We start from the raw sequence: 8183 nt of genomic DNA, 5'->3' as shown, positions 1-8183 counted from the left end.
CTCATTTGCTTCTCTGGCGACCTTTATGGTGCCTAGTTGAGGACTAGGCACTTGGGGGACAATCCAACCTCCTTGGTGACATATAGTTATTTGGGGGCTCTATAATTTATTCAGTGAGTGGAGTGTTTATGAAGCATTTACACCAGCAGAGCGTCTCCAGCACTGTGGGAACAGCAGTGGAAAGAGGTAAGCGTGGTGCTTAGGATGTCTGTGACCTGGTAGGACTGGGGGTGGGGGGCTGGGGTAGAGAAACATGTAAACAGCTCTGGACAAGGGCTAAGAGAAGGCCACTGTTTGAGGATGGTCTACATAGAAGGGATTTGACTTAGTCAAGGCAGTCAGGGAAGGCTTCCTGGAGGAAGGGAGGCTTCAGCTGAGACCTGAAGGATGAGCAGCCCTTACCCAGGTGAAAAAGCAGTGGGGAGCACTGGCAGTAAAGGCTCTAGGGGAGGATGGAGAAGCTGATGAGGAATGGGGATGTCAGTGGGTGCCCAGAGGAACCATGTGAAATGAGGTAGCAGCAGCCAGCCCCATTGTGCAGGGTCTGTTGACCATGTCAGAATTTGAGTTCATCCAAAGAGCAGCAGAAACTATTGAAGGATTTTTAAGTCAGGGGCAGATGATAGTAGCTTGGACAAGATGGTGTTGTTGAAAGGAAAGAATTGGGTGCATTATTTGGTGCATGGGTGCCAAGTTGCTTCAGTAGTGTCCAGCTCTATGAGACCCTGTGGACTGCCTGGCTGCCAGGCTCCTCTGTCCATGGGGATTCTCCAGGCAAGAATACTGGAGTGGGTTGCCATGTCCTCCTCCAGGGCATCTTCCCTACCCAGGGATTGAACCCATGTCTCTTACATTTCCCTGCATTTGCAGGTAGGTTCTTTACCACACTGGTGGCTCAGCTGGTAAAGAATTTGCCTGCAATGTGGGCCTTGGTTTGATCCCTGGGCTGGAGAAGGGAAAGGCTACCCACTCTGGTATTCTGGCCTGGAGAATTCCATGGACTGTATAGCCCATGGGGTGGCAAAGAGTCAGACACGACTGAGTGACTTTCACTTCTTTACCACTAGCGCCACCTGGGAAGCCCATTTGGTGGATATTTAGAGGTAAAATGGACAAGAATTTGGAGATTTTATAGGGAATTGGGGAGAGTCATTTAAAAATTTTTAATTATTTTTCTATTAGTTAATTTATTTTTGGCTGGGCTGGGTATTCATTCCTGTGCACGGGCTTTCTCTAGTTGTGGTGGGTAGGGGACTCTCTAGTTGTGGTGCCCAGGCTTCTCACTGAGGTGCCTTCTCTTATCGCAGAACAGGGGCTCTTGGTGCACAGGCTCAGTAGTTGTGGCATACGGATTAGTTACCCTGAGGCATGGGATCTTAGTTCCCAGACGAGGGATCCAACCCATGTCCCCAGTACTAGCAGGCAGATTCTTAACCACTGGACCATCAGGGAATCCCAGGGGAAGAACTGTGTTTTCCTGAACATTTTTATATCCCTGGCACTATTCTAAGTACTTTGCTGGTCATGATTCACTTAATGCACATAACAATCCTATGGCAATAAATGTATTGTCCCCAGTTTCTAGATAAGAAAACAAAGGCATAGCCAGTAAATGGCAGAGCTGGGAGTTGGGCCAGCATTTGGGGTCCCAGCCCTTACTTGATGGTATCTTGATTGCTAGCCTGGAATGCCTTCCAGGTCTTGCTGGCTCACAGATGGCTTGAGAGTCCTTTCAGTGAGATGGAAACAGCAGTAGAGTGCCTGCTGCAGGAGGTGGAAAGGAAAACCAGGGGACAGATTCGAACATGTTGAATTTGAGTTCAACTATATTATGAAAAGCAAATTCATCTGACAGTCATGCTCAGCCTTTCTCGTCTCCTTAGGTAGGTCTTTGCTCAGATGTTACCTTCTCAAGAAGGTTTACCTTGACTATTCGGTTTATAACTATATTCTGCCCTGTCTGCTTACTCCTGTGCCCCCAACTACTCTTATCCTTGTTTTCTCTCCCCACAAGACTTATCACTTCTAATGTATCACATATTTTATTTATTTATCAAGTGTATTATCATTGTCTGTCTCTCCTTTGAGAGTGTGACTCCTGGGCAGAAATCCTTGTTTTGTTCACTGATACAGCACCAGGACCACATGCTGGACACTAACAACTATTCATTGGATGAATAAAAATTATTTTCTGCAAGACTGTTTATAGACTTCCAAATTTGTCTAGAAGACTAGAATTCATACTTACATGTCAAGATCATGGTAATGATTAACTAGACTAACTCCATGAACAACTTTTACTGATTTATATGTAGTGGCCACTATTAAATTAGTTGATTAGGTCTATTTTGATGCTTTGCCTTTTAGTTTTATCAGGGATGGCTACTGCTTCATGATAGGTGGTATTTGTTGAGTTTGTTAAGATGAAAAATTATGCTTGTTTTTTCTCTTTTGCTTCCTATTTTTCTTTACTCGTATTACCATATATTGATGTGCTAACATCCTTGATATATTCAGCTAAACACGTGAGGCATTTCTGGGCCAGTGGTATGTTTCTTTAATGCCCTCATGCTGCTGCTGCATCGTGTCTGACTCTTTGTGACCCCATGGACTGTAGCCCTCCAGGCTCCTCTGTCCATGGGATTTTCCAGTCAAGAATACTGGAGTGGGTCGCCATTTCCTAATCCAGGGGATCTTTCCAACCCAGGGATCAAACCCACGTGTCCAGCATCTCTTGCCTGGGCAGGCAGATTCTTTACCACTAAGCCACCTGGGAATCCCTCATACCTAATGGCTAAATCACTTAGCTCTCAGATCAACTACTACCCTCAAATGTCATCATGATTCACACTTACTGGAGATTTCTGTCATGAACTGAGAGTGATTCAATACCAGGCAGAGAATTTTAGCAGAATAGCAAAAGGACATGTTCATTATCCATTTTTCTAGATCCTCCAAGATCTCTCACTTTGTTAAGTAATATCAGGAGAAAGCAAAATATTTAGCACTACATTATCTCAGCTGCTACTCCCTTCCCTCAAGGATAGAGGTGAGTGTAAGAGTCCTCTTTGAATATTTAAAGCCATAGTAGAAAGCATTATCCTGTTATCCAAGAAACCACATCATAAATTTCTCCTGGAGAAAAGAACTTTTCTTTAGTCAAGTGTACATGTGCATGTGTGTGTGTGCACACGCACGAGTGTAGTTAGTGAGGAAGGGCACCACATAACTCAACATATTTTCCTCCTTGCCTTATTTACCTAGAGACAGAAAGCCAAAATCAATCTTCTGCAGCACTAATTAACTCCTCTTAGAAAGTTTTTGGAAGACCTGCTTCCCTGCTTCCCCAGATGGTCTTTCCTCTGTTTCTACCTTTAATTGTCCTGTTTGATGTGATTTTTCACCTTGTAAGTCAGCTGAAATTCTTTTTGGAAGATGCAAGATACAATCTGAATTGCCGTCAGTTCCTTTGGTCTAGGCGCACATTTCTTGGGTGGGAATTTGAGAATCTCTGGAGGTAATAATAACAGTAAAGTTGGACTTTCATTTCCTGGCTCTGGAAAGTAAGGTGCTAAACTTTTAATTCTCCAAAGTGTCCTGCACATAAATTTCTGCTCTCAGTGAAGTGGCAGATTCAGGATCCTGACTGCAGACTGCCAGATTCTGAAGCCTGTGTATCTTGAGATAGGACACCAGAGGAGAAAGGAGCTCCATCCCTGTTTTCCCAGCTGTACTGACTCGAGAAGGGGAGAGTCGCAGGCTCTGGGCCTGGCTGGACTCTTCAGAGTGTCTTCCTCTAACCTCCAGCAACTATGCCTCACTACCCAGTGCCCAAGACTAGACAAGATGACACAAGCTCCAAGTCAAGGGCTTGACAGGACATCCTCCACTGGACTCCTATTCTCAACCTTCCCCACCATGTCCCTACAAAAGGAAATGAAAAACAGCCCTCCTTCTTCTGGTTACAGGTAAATAGACCTCCCCAATGACAATGGGCCCAAAGGCTCATGGGGTAGCATGGGGATTCTCCCCGCTGTCTCTCTTGCTTTGCTGGATCCTGGGGAAGATGACAGTTACAAGTGGCTCTTGGGAGAAAGGGCTGGGTTTCACTTTGAGATCTCTATCCCACATCTCCAGATGCTTTCCTAGTCCTGTGCGAATTACAAAAAGCAGATTTCCAGTAGAACAGGCCCTGGTTCCATCCACCTCCCGCCCTGAACTTCCTCTCCCTCAATCATCCCATCTCCCAATGTGGTTTGAATTTTCCCTTCACTGGATTTTAAATCTAAGCCCCAGCACCCCCACCCCCACCCCAACCTCCCTTCATTTTTCTGTTGTTCTTTCCATTCCCCTAAATAGGTGTGAGATGAGTGCAATTGTGTGGTAGTTTGAGTATTCTTTGGCATTGCCTTTCTTTGGGATTGGAATGAAAACTGACCTTTTCCAGTCCTGTGGCCACTGCTGAGTTTTCCAAATTTGCTGGCATATTGAGTACAGCACTTTCTCAGCATCATCTTTTAGGATTTGAAATAGCTCAACTGGAATTCCATCACCTCCACTAGCTTTGTTCATAGTGATGCTTTCTAAGGCCCACTTGACTTCACATTCCAGGATGTCTGGCTCTAGGTGAGTGATTACACCATCGTGATTATCTGGGTCGTGAAGATCTTTTTTGTACAGTTCTTCTGTGTATTCTTGCCACCTCTTCTTAATATCTTCTGCTTCTGTTAGTCCATACCACTTCTGTCCTTTATCGAGCCCATCTTTGCATGAAATGTTCCCTTGGTATCTCTAATTTTCTTAAAGAGATCTCTAGTCTTTCCCATTCTGTTGTTTTCCTCTATTTCTTTGCACTGATCGCTGAAGAAGGCTTTCTTATCTCTTCTTGCTATTCTTTGGAATTCTGCATTCAGATGTTTATATCTTTCCTTTTCTCCCTTGCTTTTCGCTTCTCTTCTTTTCACAGCTATTTGTAAGGCCTCCTCAGACAGCCATTTTGCTTTTTTGCATTTCTTTTCCATGGGGATGGTCTTGATCCCTGTCTCCTGAACAATGTCATGAACCTCATTCCATAGTTCATGAGGCACTCTATCTGTCAGGTCTAGGCCCTTAAATCTATTTCTCACTTCCACTGTATAATCATAAGGGATTTGATTTAGGTCATATCTGAATGGTCTAGTGGTTTTCCCTGCTGCTAAGTCGCTTCAGTCGTATCCGACTCTGTGTGACCCCATAGACGGCAGCCCACCAGGCTCCCCCATCCCTGGGATTCTCCAGGCAAGAACACTGGAGTGGGTTGCCATTTCCTTCTCCAATGCATGAAAGTGAAAAGTGAAAGTGAAGTCGCACAGTCGTGTCCAACTCCTAGCTACGCTATGGACTGCAGCCTACCAGGCCCCTCCGTCCATGGGATTTTCCAGGCAAGAGTACTAGAGTGGGTTGCCATTGCCTTCTCCGTGGTTTTCCCTACTTTCTTCAATTTCAGTCTGAATTTGGCAATAAGGAGTTCATGATCTGAGCCACAGTCAGCTTCTGGTCTTGTTTTTGTTGACTGTATAGAGCTTCTCCATCTTTGGCTGCAAAGAACATAATCAATCTGATTTTAGTGTTGACCATCTGGTGATGTCCATGTGTAGAGTCTTCTCTTGTGTTGTTGGAAGAGGGTGTTTGCTATGACCAGTGCATTTTCTTGGCAAAACTCTATTAGTCTTTGCCCTGCTTCGTTCCGTATTCCAAGGCCAAATTTGCCTGTTACTCCAGGTGTTTCTTGACTTCCTACTTTTGCATTCCAGTCCCCTATAATGAAAAGGATATCTTTTTTGGATGCTAGTTCTAAAAGGTCTTGTAGGCTTTCATAGAACCGTTCAACTCATCGAAAAAGCAAGAGAGGTCCAGAAAAACATCTATTTCTGCTTTATTGACTATGCCAAAGCCTTTGACTGTGTGGATCACAATAAACTGGAAAATTCTTCAAGAGATGGGAATACCAGACCACCTGACCTGCCTCTTGAGAAACGTATATGCAGGTCAGGAAGCAACAGTTAGAACTGGACATGGAACAACAGACTGTTTCCAAATAGGAAAAGGAGTACGTCAAGGCTGTATATTGTCACCCTGCTTATTTAACTTATATGCAGAGTACATCATGAGAAACGCTGGGCTGGAAGAAGCACAAGCTGGAATCAAGATTGTCGGGAGAAATATCAATAACCTCAGATATGCAGATGACACTACCCTTATGGCAGAAAGTGAAGAGGAACTAAAAAGCCTCTTGATGAAGGTGAAAGAGGAGAGAAAAAGTTGGCTTAAAGCTCAATGTTCAGAAGACGAAGATCATGGCATCTGGTCCCATCGCTTCATGGGAAATAGATGGGGAAACAGTGGAAACAGTGTCAGACTTTATTTTTTTGGGGCTCCAAAATCACTGCAGATGGTGACTGCAGCCATGAAATTAAAAGATGCTTACTCCTTGGAAGAAAAGTTATGACCAACCTGGATAGCATATTGAAAAGCAGAGACATTACTTTGCCAACAAAGGTCCATCTAGTCAAGGCTATGGTTTTTCCAGTGATCATGTACGGATGTGAGAGTTGGACTGTGAAGAAAGCTGAGCGCTGAAGAATTGATGCTTTTGAACTGTGGTGTTGGAGAGTTCTCCTACAGGAGAACTCAAAGATATTATTATATATAGACCCTGATGCTGAGAAAGATTGAAGGCAGGAGGAGAAGGGGACGACAGAGGATGAGATGGCTGGATGGCATCACTGACTCGATGGATATGAGTCTGAGTGAACTCCGGGAGTTGGTGATGGACAGGGAGGCCTGGCGTGCGGTGATTCATGGGGTCGCAAAGAGTCGGACAGGACTGAGCGACTAAACTGAACTGAACTGAACTGAAATAGCCTGGTATCATGTCAAGTCTTGTGTCCCATACTTCAGCTATTAAGTTGTTGGCTAATATTACACAGTGGATTTTGATTCGGATCAGTTAGAGCTAATAGCAATTTTCAGTAAAATATTAACCAAACACACACAAAAGTCGCTCGTGTGGCTCCATCCTCTCCTTCAATAGGATTAATCGAGTTAGCTATTTACTCTTTCCACCACTCCAGTGTTTTCCCACCTTCCACTCCAAACAAGAAAATGACACTAAATTCATTTAATACAAACTTATATTATTGTCTGAGGCATTTTAAGCAATGCTTAATTTAATTTCCTTGTTTGGAGTGTGGTATTGGAGAACAGAACCACAGAGTAATGTAAAAATGGGATTCGTGTATCTACCAGACACCCAGCTATATTCTCCAGTGAGTCACAAGAGCTCTGTTTACATTCAATTGCAATTCAAATGTGCCAAATCACCTCTCTGTCCTGCGGTAAAAAGAGAAGCCAGCCTCTGAAAGCAGATCATTCCACCCCAGGCTGACAAACCCTGAGGGTTTGACCTTCAGGATGTGGTACAAGTCCTCTTATTTGATTAGAATTCTGACAGGTCAAACAGGTAGAGTGTTCATATTCTCTTGGCCCAGTAATCAGCGTGCTAGAGTTCTAGACCTTTCTGCCTGGGTAGATGGAAATAATCTTTTTTGAGCATCTTTAATGTGCCAGACATTAAAAAATAAAAGACTAATAGTGTTTCATTTTTAAGCTCCTTAAAAATCCTGTGGGTAAAGAGGGGTAAAATCCCTATTATATGTTTAAAAACAATGAGAAGCAGAGAGGATATGTAATTTGTCCAAGACCACATAGCCAGTAAGTGTGCATACAATCATGTGCCCTTCAGTGCTGGCATTTTGCATGGATCTGTCAGGTCTAAGTGCAAAGGATCACTCCAGTGTGGGCCAGAGTTTCTTAAGGAGTCAAGAATGGTGAGCTTCAGCCAGGCCACAGAGTCCCTGAACTGGTATGCAAAATTGGTATGTATGTACACCTTTTTGAGGAGGGGGTTCATAGCTGTCTTCAGTTCTGAAAAGTCTTCCTGATTTTAAAAAATAATAAGCACTACTGCCCTGAGCTTTCCACAAGGACCAGTGAGTGAGGACTTTGGGGCACTCAACACACATGATTCTCATTCTGCACTTGGACTTGGCCAGATACTTGAGTAATAATAATAGGGTAACAACTATGATTTGTTGAGGACTTACTAGGTGCCAGCTCTGCTGAGTGCTCTCATCGATTGGCTG

Source organism: Bos indicus, chromosome 10, assembly GCF_029378745.1.
Source record: "Bos indicus isolate NIAB-ARS_2022 breed Sahiwal x Tharparkar chromosome 10, NIAB-ARS_B.indTharparkar_mat_pri_1.0, whole genome shotgun sequence".
Taxonomy (NCBI): domain Eukaryota; kingdom Metazoa; phylum Chordata; class Mammalia; order Artiodactyla; family Bovidae; genus Bos; species Bos indicus.
This window is presented reverse-complemented; position numbering follows the sequence as displayed.